This window comes from Arachis ipaensis, chromosome B2 (assembly GCF_059453495.1).
Source record: "Arachis ipaensis isolate K30076 ecotype BB chromosome B2, ASM5945349v1, whole genome shotgun sequence".
Taxonomy (NCBI): domain Eukaryota; kingdom Viridiplantae; phylum Streptophyta; class Magnoliopsida; order Fabales; family Fabaceae; genus Arachis; species Arachis ipaensis.
In genome coordinates, this window is record NC_142437.1 from 48,510,070 (window position 1) to 48,526,161 (window position 16,092).

Sequence of the window (16,092 nt, forward strand, 5' to 3'; positions counted from 1 at the left end):
AGAGAGGAGAGAACCTCTCTCAAAACTAGATCTAAATCATGGAAAAGTAACTAAATTGGCGAGCTTCCTGTGAATGGATGCATTCCCCCACTTTATAGCCTCTAATCTGTGTTTTCCGGGCCGAAAACTAGGTCAAAAACAGCCCAGAAATCGCCCCCTGCATATTCTGGTACGTTCAGGTCGCGGACAAGTGATGCGGAGGCATCGTCCACGCGGCCGTGCGGATTGAAGTTCGCAGATGCAACGCGTCCGCGTGGATCACGCATTCGCGTTGCCTAGCGTCAGGGAAACTATAGCTTATTATATATTAAATCGAAGCCCCGGACGTTAGCTTTCCAACGCAACTAGAACAGCATTGTTTGGACCTTTGTAGCTAAAGTTATAGCCGTTTGAGTGCGAAGAGGTCAGGCTGGACAGCTTAGCAGTTTCTCCAACTTCTTGTATTCCTTCCACTTTTGCATGCTTCCTTTCCATCCTCTGAGCCATTCCTGCCCTGTAATCTTTGAAATCACTTAACACACATATCAAGGCATCTAATGGTAATAAGAGAGGATTAATATTAGCAAAGATAAGTCCAAAGAAACATGTTTTCAATTAAAGCACATAATTAGGAAGGCAAATGTAAAAAACCACTCAATTGAGCACAAGATAAACCATAAAATAGTGGTTTATCAACCGCCTATTTATGATTTGAGTGATGGGGAAGAGTTAGAAGAAATTGGTGAGGAAAAATGTGAACTTGAGGAAGCTTGGCAAGAGGTAGAGCTTGAAGAACCTTGTCAAGTGGTGGAAGCCCCTAGAAGAGGATGGACGGAAGTGGAACGTGCTTTGTCAAGATCATTGGGAACTTCTCTACCTAAGTCACCATCCAATCCTTCATTTGAGTGGGTAAAACTCATAACTCTTAGCTTTATTATCCCACTCGAATTTGGCTTGCTTGAAATGGAAGGCCAACTTAGGGCGCTTTGTGTAATGAAGCGTAAGAGAAGGATGTTTAGTGGTTGGAGTTGTAAGTCTAGGCTCATTATGGTTAAAGCTTCAAGGAGTGGATGCAAAGGTTGGACTAGTGCTCAATTGGATGGGTCTCGGAGGATTGTTTGGTACCTTAGTGAGAATTCGTCTTGCCTATCACCCGAATGGAACAATGATGATCAATTAGAAGACGGGTGTGAAAATAAGATATGGGATCCCGGATCAAAACATGGATGCCAAACTTGGGAGCTCATATCTTGTGAAGAACTTCACCTAAACTTGGTGAAGTCGGTTGGAAATTTTGACAATCGTTTGAGGAGCAAGCATCCTTGGGAGTTCAAGGATGAGTACAAGCATAAACCACCTTGACAAAGAACCTCCCAATTGTCCAACTTAAGGACTTAAACTAAAAGTGCTAGGTGGGAGACACCCCACCATGGTAAACTCTTTCCATTCTCTTATATATATAATCAATGAATGAATTGAGTTGCCATTGTTGGTAGTTTTTCTTATTTTTGTACATATTGCTTTGATTGATCGATTGCTTGTTAAATTCACGTTTTGATTTAGAATAGTTGTTTTTCAATTGTATTTGGCTTGGAGTGCAATTTTGTGGTTTATCTTGTGTTGAATTTAGGGGATTTTATTAACTTTTCTCACATTTATTCAATGAAATAGCATGGTTTTGTGAATTTCTCCTAATTTGTGCTTAAGAGTAAAAACATGCATTTTAGGCCTTTAAATCATTAATTTTAATTTTCTTTAATTCCATTCGATGCCTTGATATGTTAGTTAAGTGATTTCAGGATTAGAAGGCAAAGATTGGGTTGAAGGAATGAAGAAAAAGCATGCAAAAATGGAGAATTCATGAAGAAATGGGGATTTGTTGAACTAAAGGCCATGCGCACGCTCACCCACGTGTACGCGTGAGAAGGAGATTCGCCAGCGATGCGCACGTGTCACCCACGCGCACGCGTGGAGAGGAAATACGCTGGGGGCGACAATCGGCACGTAACTCACTAAAGGCAATACGCTGGGGGCGATTTCTGAACTCAAGGAGGCCGAAATCCAACTCATTTCTGATGCTTTTGAACCCAAGGATTGCAAGGGAATCGGGGAGAGCCATAGTAGAGTTTTCATCATGTTTTAGGGGAGAATTCTAGAGAGAGAGAGGCTCTCTCCTCTCTCTAGATTTTAGGGTTCTTATTTCAATTTCCTTTTAGATTTATATTTCGATCTTGTTTCATTTTAGTTTTCCTTTACTTTTATTTGTTCTAGCACTTTCGTTTATCTACTACTCTTGTTAATTTCTTATTTTGCTCTCTGTTATGTTGATGAACAATTGTTGGATCTCAATTTTCTTTTAATGCAATTTTATATTTCTATGTCTCTTGATGTTTACCTCACTTGCTATTGTTGATTTCTTGCTTTTGTTAGTTATAGCTTTCATTAATTCTTTCATTTTGTGATGTTTACCTTTATTGCACTCTAGGTATTTGATAAAATGTTTCCACTAGTTTTTGAGTAGTTTTCTTTACTCTTGGCCTAGGCTATGGGAATTGGGTGACCTTGAGTCATTGGGTCTCATTGAATTGCTGATTTGAGAACCTGATGAGTGGATAATTTATACGCTTTTTGGAATTATTTTTAGGTAGTTTTTAGTATAATTTAGTTAGTTTTTATCATGTTTTTATTAGTTTTTATACAAAATTTATATTTCTAGACTTTACTATAAGTTTGTGTATTTTTCTATGATTTCATGTATTTTCTAGCTGAAATTGAGTGACTTGAGCAAAAATCAGATTCAGAAGCTGAAAAAGGACTGCAGATGCTGTTGGATTCTGACCTCCCTGCACTCGAAGTGGATTTTCTGGAGCTACAGAAACCCAATTCGCACGCTCTCAATTGCGTTGGAAAGTAAACATCCAGGGCTTTCCAGAAATATATAATAGTCCATACTTTGCCTAAGTTTTGATGACTCAAACTGGCGTTCAAACGCCAACTTCCAGCCATATTCTGAAGTTAAACGCCAGAAACAGGTTGCAAACTAGAGTTAAACACCAGAAATAGGCTACAACCTGGCGTTTAACTCCAAGAAAAGTCTCTACTTGTGTAAAGCTCAATGCTCAGCCCAAGTACACACCAAGTGGGCCCAGAAGTGGATTTCTGCATCATTTACTTATTTCTGTAACCCTAGCTACTAGTTTAGTATAAATAGAACTTTTTACTATTGTATTTTCATCTTTGGACATTTATTCCCTAGACCTTTGAGGCTGGCCATTCGGCCATGCCTGTGAATGTGATTATCCGTGACACTCATCATCATTCTCACCTATGAACGCGTGCCTGACAACCACTTCAGTTCTATCTGCAATAGCTTGAGTGTGTATCTCTTAGACTCCATTCCGAAAGATCGGAGTCTTCGTGGTATAAGCTAGAATTATTGACGGCCATTCTTGAGATCCGGAAAGTCTAAACCTTGTCTGTGCTATTCCGAGTAGGATCTTGGAAGGGATGACTGTGATGAGCTTCAATCTCGCGAGTGTTGGGCGTAGTGACTGACGCAAAGGGATCAATGGATCCTATTCCAACATGATCGAGAACCGACAGATGATTAGCCATGCGGTGACAGCGCATTTGGACCATTTTCACTGAGAGGGCGGGAAGTAGCCATTGACAACGGTGATGCCCAACATACAGCTTGCCATGGAAAGGAGTATGAATGATTGAATGAAGGCAGTAGGAAAGCAGAGATTTAGAAGGAGCAAAGCATCTCCATACGCTTATCTGAAATTCTCACCAATGAATTACATAAGTATCTCTATCTTATTTTAAATTTTATTTATATTTTAGTTATCAAATCTCCATAACCATTTGAATCCGCCTGACTGAGATTTACAAGGATGACCATAGCTTGCTTCAAGCCGACAATCTCCGTGGAATCGACCCTTACTCACGTAAGGTTTATTACTTGGATTACCCAGTGCACTTGCTGGTTAGTTGTGCGGAGTTGTGAAAAGGAATTGAGATTATGAACGTGCGTACTAGGTTTTTCGCGCCGTTGAGATCACAATTTCGTGCACCAAGTTTTTGGCGCCGTTGCCGGGGATTGTTCGAGTTTGAACAACTGACGGTTCATCTTGTTGCTCAGATTAGGTAATTTTATTTTGATTTTGAGCTTTTTTGTTTTTATTATTTTTATTTTCGAAAAAAATTTTCAATAATAATAAATTATTCTATGTTCTTCAAAATTCTTATTTTTCTTTTCCCAAATAATTTTCGAAAAATCCAAAAAATTTAATAAAATCAAAAAACCAAAAATAATTTTGTGTTTCTTGATTGAGTCTAGTGTCAAATTCTAAGTTTGGTGTCAATTGCATCTTTTTAACTTTTCTTTAAATTTTTGAAGAACACCTGCATTGAATTTTGTTCTTCATGATCTTCAAGTTGTTCTTGATGATCTTCTTTGTTTGATCTTTGCATTTTCATGTTTAATGTCTTTTCTTGTTTTTCATATGCATTTTCAATTTGTTAGTGCCTAAACATTGAAAATTTCTATGTTTGGTGTCTTGCATGTGTGTCTTTTCTTAAAAATTTTCAAAAATAAGTTATTGGTGTTCATCTTGACATTCAAAGTGTTCTTGGTGTTCATCTTGACATTCAAAGTGTTCTTGCATGCATTATTAGTTTTGATCTTGAATTTTCATGTTTTGCATCATTTTAGTGTTTTTCTCTCTCATTACTAAAAATCCAAAAATAAAAAATATATCTTTCCTTGTTTTACTCATAAATTTCAATTTCAAAATTCTATCTTTTCAAATCTTTTTCAAAAATCAAATCTTTTTCATTTATTTTTACATATTTTCGAAATTTTTTTAAATTGATTTTCAAAATCTTTTTCTTATTCTTACTTCATATTTTCGAAAATCTCACTAACATTTAATATTTTAATTCAAAAATTTTTCAAGTTATTACTTGCCTATTAAGAAAGGTTCAATCTTTGAATTTTAAAATCATATCTTTTAGTATCTTGTTAGTCAAGTAATCAACTTTAATTTCAAAAATCAAATCTTTTTAATTTCCTTTTTAAATCCTTTTCAAATTTCAAATATTTCAACCATATCTTTTTCAAAATCAATTTCAAATTATTTTCTAACATCTTATCTTTTCAAAATTGATTTTCAAATCTTTTTCAATTAACTACTTGACTTTTTGTTTAATTTTAAAAGTTTTCTATTTCAATCATATCTTTTTCAAAACCACCTAACTACTTTTCTCTCTCCAATTTTCGAAAATCACTAACAACTTTTTCAAAAATCTTTTTATTTACTTAATTCATTTAGTTTTCAAATTTTATTTTATTTCTTCTCTTAATTCTCGAATACTAACCAATAATTAAAATAGAAACAAAAATATTTTTTTATTTTATTTTAATTTTCGAATTCTCTCTTTCTCATCTTCTCTCTTCAATCTTCTATTCTTTTCTTCTTCTACTTACATAAGAATCTCTATACTGTGACATAGAGGATTCCTCTTCTTTTCTGTTCTCTTCTTTTTCATATGAGCAGGAACAGGGACAAAGACATTCTTATTGAAGCTAATCTTGAACCTGAAAGGACTCTTAAGAGGAAACTAAGAGAAGCTAAAGCACAACCCTCTGGAGAGGACCTGAAAGAAATTTTCGAAAAAGAAGGAGACATGGCCGAACCAAATAACAACAATGCCAACAATACAAAGAAGATGCTTGGTGACTTCATTGCACCTTCTTCTGACTTCTGTGGAAGAGGCAACTCAATTCCTGCCATTGGAGCAAACAACTTTGAGCTTAAGCCTCAATTAGTTTCTTTGATGCAGCAGAATTGCAAGTTTCATGGACTTCCATCGGAAGATCCTCATCAGTTCTTAGCTGAATTCTTACAAATCTGTGACACTGTCAAGACCAATAGAGTTGATCCCGAGGTCTACAGGCTTATGCTTTTCCCTTTTTCTGTAAGAGACAGAGCTAGAACATGGTTGGATTCACAACCTAAGGAAAGCCTGAACTCTTGGGAAAAGTTGGTCAGTGCTTTCCTGGCCAAATTCTTTCCACCTCAAAAGATGAGCAAGCTTAGAGTGGAAATCCAAACCTTCAGACAGAAGGAAGGTGAGTCCCTATATGAAGCTTGGGAAAGATATAAGCAATTGATCAAAAGTTGTCCTACTAACATGCTTCCAGAATGGAGCATCATATGTATATTCTATGATGGTCTATCTGAGTTGTCAAAAATGTCATTAGACTATTCTGCAGGAGGATCTCTTCATCTGAAAACCCCTGCAGAAGCTCAGGAACTCATTAAAATGGTTGTAAATAACCAGTTCATGTACACCTCTGAGAGGAGCCCTGTGAACAATGGGACGCCTCAGAAGAAGGGAGTTCTTGACATTGATACTCTGAATACCATATTGGCTCAGAACAAAATATTGACTCAGCAAGTCAATATGATTTCTCAGAGTCTGAATGGATTGCAAGCTGCATCCAACAGTACTAAAGAAGCATCTTCTGAAGAAGAAGCTTATGATCCTAAGAACCCTGCAATGGCAGAGGTGAATTACTTGGGAGAACCCTATGAAAATACCTATAATCCTTCATGGAGAAATCATCCAAATTTCTCATGGAAGGACCAACAGAAGCCTCAACAAGGCTTCAACAATAATGGTGGAAGAAATAGGTTTAGCAATAGAAAGCCTTTTCCATCATCTTCTCAGCAACAGACAGAGAATTCTGAACAAAGCCATGCTGGCCTGGCAACATAGTCTCTGATCTATCTAAGACCATACTAAGTTTCATGAATGAAACAAGGTCCTCCCTTAAAAATTTGGAGGCACAGGTGGGTCAGCTGAGTAAGAAGATTACTGAAACTCCTCTCAGTACTCTCCCAAGCAATACAAAAGAAAATCCCAAGAGAGAGTGCAAGGCCATAAACATGACCAACATGGCCGAACCTAGAGAGAGTAAGGAGAACATGAGTCCTAGTGAGAAAAGCCTCATGGGACGTCCTCTTGACAGAAAGGAGTTTCCCTTTGAGGAACCAAAGGAATATGAAGCTCATACAGAGACCATAGAGATTCTATTGAACTTTCTTCTGCCACTCATGAGCTCTGATGAATATTCTTCCTCTGAAGAGGATGAAGATATCACTGAAGAGCAAGTTGCTAAGTATCTAGGAGCAATCATGAAGCTGAATGCCAAGTTAATTTGTACTGAGACTTGGGAGGATGAACCCCCCTTATTCACCAATGAACTAAATGCATTATTAAGGCAGACATTACCTCAGAAGAAACCGGATCCCGAAAAATTCTTCATACCTTGTACCATAGGCACCATGACCTTTGAGAAGGATCTGTGTGACCTGGGGTCAGGGATAAACCTCATGCCACTCTCTGTAATGGAGAAACTGGGAATCTTTGAGGTACAAGCTACAAGAATCTCACTAGAGATGGCAGACAAATTAATGAAACAGGCTTATGGACTAGTAGAGGACGTGCTAGTAAAGGTTGAAGGCCTTTACATCCCGACTGATTTCATAATCCTAGACAATGGGAAGGATGAGGATGAATCCATCATCCTTGGCAGACCCTTCCTAGCCACAGCAAAAGCTGTGATTGATGTTGACAGAGGAGAGTTGGTCCTTCAGTTAAATGAGGACTACCTTGTATTTAAGACTCAAAGTTCTCCTTCTGTAACTATGGAGAGGAAGCATGAAAAGCTTCTCTCAATACAAAGTCAAACAAAATCCCCACATTCAAACTTTAAGTTTGGTGTTGGGAGGCCACAACCAAACTCTAAGTTTGGTGTTGAGCGGCCCCAACCCTGCTCTGATTATCTGTGAGGCTCTATGAGAGCTCACTGTCAAGCTATTGACACTAAAGAAGCGCTTATTGGGAGGCAACCCAATGTTATTTAATTATATCTATTTATTATGCATTGTTATTTTATGTTTTCTGTAGGTTGATGATCATGTGAAGTCACAAAAACAACTGAAAAATAAAAAAAGAATGAAAAATAGCGTAAAAAAATAGCATACCCTGGAGGATAAGCTTACTGGCATTTAAACGCCAGTAAGAAGCATCAGACTGGCGTTTAACGCCAGAAAGAGGCATCAAGCTGGCGTTAAAAGCCAGAAACAGGCTACAGTCTGGCGTTTAACGCCAGAAATAAGCACCAACTTGGCGTTAAATGCTAATAAATGGAGAAAAGCTGGCGTTTAACACCAGAAACAAACAGCAGTCTCGCGTTTAACGCCAGAATTTCACTCTAAGGGCATTTGCACGCCTAAATGGAGCAGGGATGTTAAAGTCCTTGACCCCTCAGGATCTGTGGACCCCACAGGATCCCCACCTATCCCACCTCTCTCTCTCTCTCTTCACCAATCACCTCATTCACTCTTCCCCAAAAACCCCATCTACCTTCAAATTCAAACCCTTTTTCCCTCCCAAACCCAACCCTAATACGCGAAACCTGTAACGACCCAACTCCCAGTATGCCATGATCATACAAGAAGCTAAGTGTTACCAACTTTTTCTTCCTAATTATTAACTATTACTTAATATATGAGCCTGTTCCTTGTAAGAACGTTGCCAATTTTACGAGTAACTTTTTTTTATTCGATGTGGATGATAATGTAAAATAAATAAGCATACATTGAGAGTAATAAAAGCAAGCATAGAAAAATATAGAAATATAGCAGATAATTTACATCATGTACACTATAACAAAACATGTAGCTTTACACAAGATCAAGTCAGTTTACATTCTCGTCAACCTACGTAGCTAATATATACACGACACCCTAGGGCCTGGCCTATACAAAAAGCCGCTAAACTAGCGCCCAGGCTAGCCTAACCACTATATAGCTCCTAGCTCTCGGGTGTACTAACACAAGTGAGAGACTAACTAACAGATAATGTCAGACTAGAGTGTCATCAAAAGAATGCCCCTTCTGCTGTCAAACTATATCTACACGTGGCCGTTCAGAGAATCGCCGTGAGGCTCGTCCATCTCCTCATCCTGCTCTATCTCTATCTCAGGATCCTCCTCTGCCTCATCGTCCGCAGCTATAGCTATACCCTCAGATCCACTAGAAACACTGATGTCACTATGTACAACCCATTCGCGAGCACAGGTCCATTCGCGTAAATAGGAGCTACCCCATCGTCCGGTAGTGTCGGCTCAGCAGGTTGTGGAAAGTCTAGGATTGGCTCAGGGGAAAAGTCCTACTTTGGTGGAATCGCAGGTACATAGTCACCAGCTAACTCGGGCTCATCAGGTTTGATAGGCTCAGGTGCCGCCTTATTCAAGGGTTGAGCTGGTATAGGGTGTCCGGTACTATCGAGAAAAGGATGCTCAGGTGCGTCAGGGTGTAACCAGGATAAGGGAAAGTCGTAGGGATCTTCAGGATCAAAAGCGGACTATACAAAGGATGTTGGATGGGACGGTTTTGTAACGCGTAACGTCTCATACGAAGCTCCGCACTCAGAATGTAGTAACCATAGTACACTGGATCCTCGTAAATGTGTAGGTCATCGACTTCATAGAATATCACGCCCGTTTCCATCTGAAGGGGAGGAAGGGAGAGAAGGGGGTAAGAACTGGGGACTCCTTAGTATGGCCGGGGTTATTAGTTACGTTCATTTATTTGGGGTCGATTAGCAGACGAATAATAGAATATAGCGAACAAGTAAACAAAAGATAAAGACAGAAAGAGAAAGTAGAGACAACAGAAAGCAGAACACAAACAAAAGAATACAAGAAAATAAAACATAGAAATAGCATACACGCAGACAAACACAAAGAAATAGATCACACACAGAAAGGAATGCAACAGAGAATGATGCGCATACAAGAATGATGCATGTCTAGCCCTAGTGCAGGTAATGAGCTCATTTGTCGGTTTCTACCCGCTCCCGACGTAACCCGAAGCAGCTGAAACGGGTATGGCTTTCCAGTTGGCTATACCCCTGTGTACAGGAAATAACCCCTCTGCCACCACAGGGTCCACTGCACGCAGGAAATAACACATCTGCCACTGCAGGGATGTATGCCGACACACCTTCTGTATACAGGAAATAATCCCTCTGCCACTACAGAAATAGAACAGGTGGTCACGGTACTTCTGTAGCAGGAAATAACCCCTCTGCCTTACAGAAATGAAATATGGATCTGTACCGCAGGAAAGCGTTCTCAGTGGTCGTACCACCATCTATCTGACTGCCTTCACACAGTAGATCATCACATAATCATTCTCATTATCATCATTCATTATCATTCTCATGCAGTACCTCTTTCTTTCTCTGTTCAATCATATTGTACAAACTTTACATCTTTCACTTTTACAATATCGTGGCTTAAACCATTTCTCTTTATCACATTACTCTTTTCCTCTTTGTATCTCTTTACTCTGTTCTGGTTTCTCTTTTCTCTGTATCTCTTTACTTTTCTCTGATTACTCTTTCTTCTGTATCTATATCACTCTTTTTCTCCTTATCTCTTTACTTTACTCTAGTTACTCTGTTCTCTGTGTTACTTTATTCTGCTCTGATTTCTCTGCTAAACGTATGTATTTAAAGCTTATGTAAATTTCGGTATGAATAGTTAGCCTGTCCCAAGTATAGGTTCATTAAGTCTATACTGAAACAGTTTAACTTTTCATATAATACCTAATCCTAGTCGCAACTCAAGGACTAACTATGTTGCCTTAGTTTGTTTGCTAATCTCTGTTTGATTCTGTCATTAAAACTTTACAGACTTTTCTTTGTGTTTTTATCTTTTCTTTAACTTCTTAACTTTCCTTTATCTTTGCCTCACTAATATATTCTTACCACTCCCTAAGTGTTTTATGAAGGTAATTATGAGATTCTACGCTTAAAGTTGTCTTTCTAAAGCTTTTACAGAAAACTGACTTTTCTGTATTATTTTATTATTTTTATTAAAATTTTATTTTTAATTAAATATTATTATTTAATATTTTATTATTATTTATTATTTTATTATTAAATTTGCGAAAATTACCCTACTTTAACTTTTAACCTTTAAAATTCATTTTTTACCACCCTAACTTTTAGAAATTACAAAATAACCCCCCAAACACCAAAATATTTACTTCCTTGCCCTTTTATGGATCAAAAAGGTGTTCTTCACTGTTCTTCACCACACTCAAAGTGTTCTTCGTAAATTCTTCAGATTCTTTCTCTGTTTTTATCCGTTTTTCAATCTTTTCAGCAACCGATTTTTACCAAAATTCAAAATAAATTCCCAGCCACTAAAACTCCATCTTTTCTACATGTTTTAAACACAAATTGAACCCCAATTTAAGGATTAGGGTTTGTTTTTCCAGCTGCACTCAAGAACATGTTTCATAGCTTGAATATCATCAAATTTCACCAAATTTTCACCAAAATTTCAACAAGAATCACTCATATAAATCATCAATTTCAAGCACAGCCAAACTATATCATAATCACACAACTTAAACACAATCAATCAAGATTAAATTCACCAAACCCTACCCGGTTTTGCTGCTCCTAATTCGGTTAGACTTTCAGGTGTCCTTAAGCACTTTTTCCTCCTAAATCACATCAAGAATAACTTTAAATCCAAAATCCCTCAACTAACCAAATCTCACTCAGCATGTTAAGAAGTGATTTCTAAGCTTAGACTTGCTGTAAATTCACGTTTCTTGGCCCTCAAGTCAAGTTAAGGATGATTCCTAAGGAAAAACATCAAGAAAACACATGTTTTGCATAGTTTTCCTTGAAAACCGAATTGAAGAGGGAGGGAGACAGCCATCTCACCTTATTTTTAGCCTTGATATGTTATATGGTTATATAGAGGAAGAAGAAAGGATCATTTTGGTGAAATCGGAATTTTGATTTGAGTTTTAGTTCAGAAGAAATCAAGCTTTGAAGATTAAGTGTTCATGAAAGTTTCTCTCTTTTCTCTCTTGTTATTTTCATCCAAAATGAAGAAATGAGACAGCCTTGGAGTGTCTTGGGGGTTTAGGATGAGTTTTGATTGGTTGGCTTGAAGGTGGATTAAAATAATATTAAAATATCTCAGGTGTATAACTACTAAAACTAGGTGTATCGGAACACACGTAAAAACATCTCTAAAAATTATTTTCTGAGCTACTAGCATAAATTACACTAGTAACATATTTATTATGAGAATAAAACTTGTATAATGAGCACTTATCATTGCTAAAGTCATCAGAGAGTGCTGGTGCTAAGCTGCACCAGTAAACTGTGAACCCGGTTAAACCGATTTTCTATTTTTAACCAAAACTGACCAGGTAACCTTATAATATCATTCAAGAAGCTTCTAATACTAATATCATGATAATATTATCCTATTACCTCTCTTCTCTCATGAATTAGTCCGGTTTGTCAAACTGAGACTATTTACGAAAAACCGAATCAAAACTCCTAATCGATATGGTTCAAAAACTATGTCCTTCGTGACTGCGTTATCGAGCTTGCCTCAGAAAAAAGTTCTAGCTTAAAGATGACATAATGACAATGAGGATTGAGATACTTGATGATATATCAAAGGTTCTCCCCTTACTGATCTTCCGGAGAAATCCGTACTTTCAGAAAAGATCTCGCATACTCGAAAATCAGGGTTGTTACAAAACCTAACCCTCCCCCCAACCCTATACAAACCCCTCACCATTCCTTCATTTTCACACATTACAACCACTACTTCTACCCCTTGGCTGAACCACATATCTCCCTCCATCTCCTCCATTTTCTTCTTCTTCTGCTACTTTCTTTATTTTTTTGCTCGAGGACAAGCAAACCTTTTATGTTTGGTGTGGTAAAAGCATTGCTTTTTGTTTTTTCATAACCATTAATGGCACCTAAGGCCAGAGAAACCTCAAGAAAGAGGAAAAGGAAGGCAATTGCTTCCACCTTTGAGTCATGAGAGATGGAGAGATTCATCTCAAAGGTCCATCAAGACCACTTCTATGAAGTTGTGGCCAAGTCATCTGTCATCTATGCAATTCAGTTGGAATTGTCATAGAAGAAGACACCCTCATTGAAGAGGACAAGCCCATCACTAAAAAGAGGATGGAGTAAACAAGAGAGCCCACTCATGGACCTCAACAAGAGCATGAGGAAACTCCTCATCATGAAATTCCTGAGATGCCTCAAGGGATGCACTTTCCTCCACAAAACTATTGGGAGCAAATTGACACCTCCCTAGGAGAATTAAGTTCCAACATGGGACAACTAAGAGTGGAGCACCAAGAGCATTCCATCCTCCTCCATGAAATTAGAGAAGATCAAAGAGCTATGAGGTAGGAGCAACAAAGGCAAGGAAGAGACATAGAGGAGCTCAAGAGCACCATTGGTTCTTCAAGAGGAGGAAGACACTACCCTCACTAAGGTGGACCCGTTCCTTAATCTCCTTGTTTATTTATTTTTTATGTTTTCGTTCTCTATGCTTTATGTTTTATTCATGTTTGTGTCTTTATTACATGATCACTAGTGTCTAAGTGTCTATGTCTTAAAGATATGAATGTCCAATGAATCCATCACCTTTCTTAAATGAAAAACGTTTTTAATCACAAAAGAACAAGAAGTACATGATTTCGAATTCATCCATGAAATTAGTTTAATTATTTTGATGTGGTGACAATAATTTTTATTTTCTGAATGAATGCTTGAACAGTGCATATGTCTTTTGAATTTGTTGTTTATGAATGTTAAAATTGTTGGCTCTTGAAAGAATAATGAAAAAGGAGAAATGCTATTGATGATCTGAAAAATCATAAAAATGATTCTTGAAGCAAGAAAAAGCAGTGAATAGAGAAAGCTTGTGAAAAAAATGGCAAAAATAAAAGAAAAAAAATGAAAGAAAAAGAAAAAGCAAGCAGAAAAAGCCAAGAGCTTTTTAAACCAAAAGGCAAGAGCAAAAAGCCAGTAACCCTTTAAACTAAAAGGCAAGGGTAAAAAGGATCCAAGGCTTTGAGCATTAATGGATAGGAGGGCCCAAAGGAATAAAATCCTGGCCTAAGCGGCTAAACCAAGCTGTCCCGAACCATGTGCTTGTGGCGTGAAGGTGTCAAGTGAAAAGCTTGAGACTGAGTGGTTAAAGTCGTGATCCAAAGCAAAAAGAGTATGCTTAAGAACTTTGGACACCTCTAACTGGGAACTCTAGCAAAGCTGGGTCACAATCTGAAAAGGTTCACCCAGTTATGTGTCTGTGGCATTTATGTATCCGGTGGTAATACTGGAAAACAAAGTACTTAGGGCCACGGCCAAGACTCATAAAGTAGCTATGTTCAAGAATCAATATACTGAACTAGGAGAATCAATAACACTATCTAAATTCTGAGTTCCTATAGATGCCAATCATTCTGAACTTCAAAGGATAAAGTGAGATGCCAAAACTGTTCAGAGGCAAAAAGCTACTAGTCCCGCTCATCTAATTGGAGCTAAGTTTCATTGATATTTTGGAATTTATAGTATATTCTCTTCTTTTTATCCTATTTGATTTTCAGTTTCTTGGGGACAAGCAACAATTTAAGTTTGGTGTTGTGATGAGCGGATAATTTATACGCATTTTGGCATTGTTTTTAGGTAGTTTTAGTATAATTTAGTTAGTTTTTATCATGTTTTTATTAGTTTTTATGCAAAATTCACATTTCTGGACTTTACTATGAGTTTGTGTGTTTTTCTATAATTTCAGGTATTTTCTGGCTAAAATTGAGGGACTTGAGCAAAAATCTGATTCAGAGGCTGAAAAAGGACTGCAGATGCTGTTGGATTCTGACCTCCCTGCTTTCGAAGTGGATTTTCTGGAGCTACAGAAACCCAATTAGCACGCTCTCAATTGCGTTGTAAAGTAGACATCCAAGGCTTTCCAGCAATATATAATAGTCCATACTTTGCCCAAGTTTTGATGACACAAACTGGCGATCCAGGCGACCGCGTGCCCCACGCGATCGCGTCGACCACCATTTCAGCCCAACCACGCGACCGCGTGCCCCACGCGATCGCGTGGATTCAAATTTCATAACCCCCAGTCACGCGAACCCTACTATTCGCACCCCCAAACCCTTTTCCTTCCTCTCTTCTTCTCCAACCACCCAACCACCACCCAGCTACCATCACCGACGCCAACGCCACTATCCCCCAGCCACCTCTCTGCCCCACTCTCCTTAATTCACCTACCAAGTTCCGACGAACGCCACCCTTCTATCCATTCGTTGTTAATTCATATTTTTCTATTTATGTTCATATTTAGGCTAGTTAGTTATGCATGTTGTAGTGGATTTTAGGTTGTTAGGTAGTCTAGGATGTGGTTAGTGGATTTAGGCCTGTTTAATTGCGTTGTTCGTGTTTTTGTTTTATAATTTTCGCAATTCTGCTGTTGATATATGTTAATATTGTTCATATGTTGTTCTTCAAGTTCATTCTTGTTCATACTCTTTAATTGCAATCTGTTTTCATTCATATGAACTATTCTGATTGTTGTTAATTTTCCGGGACAATCCAATTTCAGCCGGAATGCTGTCCAAATTTTTATAAACTGTTTTTGACTTTCATTCATGTTTTGGTTTTGGCTATTTAAAACTCTGCTTTACTCTGCTTTTACCAAACCAATTCATGAATGCCAGGGCAAGCTTTCTTATTCTTTTTTATTTCCTGGTTCTTAATCTGCATTTTTGATGTTTAGATTCCAAGTTTTGCTATTTCTATATCTATATGAATCATCATCAACTTAATTTCCTTGTTTGGATATGAGTTACCTATAGCTTCTATTTGTGAATGCCTGTTACTTGGAATATGATCATTATGCCACTTACTTTACCCACTTTTTACTAACTCACTAATTTTAACTTCCTAAACTATTTTTCGTTTCTAACCAAACCTAATCTTTCAAAACATTTCTTCTGGTTTTTCACTTTCTTTTAACATTTTAACCAAGGCATGATGATACTTTTTCTAATTAACTTGAACTGAAGTACATTTTGGATTGTGACATTTTTCTTCTCAGTATTCTAACTCTTGTACAATCCTTAATGCAAATTTGCTTAACTCAATCTCCTCTTCTATTGCTCCTTTGCCACTTTGTAT

At 37.6% G+C, this 16,092-nt stretch overlaps 1 non-coding gene across 1 annotated transcript; it reads right to left on the minus strand.

Annotated features, from left to right (window-relative positions):
- Positions 1–6,075: 6,075 nt before the first annotated feature.
- Positions 6,076–6,183, minus strand: LOC148573896 (small nucleolar RNA R71). Its single transcript, XR_015906024.1, has one exon. It is a non-coding gene; the product is annotated as a small nucleolar RNA R71 (small nucleolar RNA).
- Between the last annotated feature and the right edge of the window lie 9,909 nt (positions 6,184–16,092).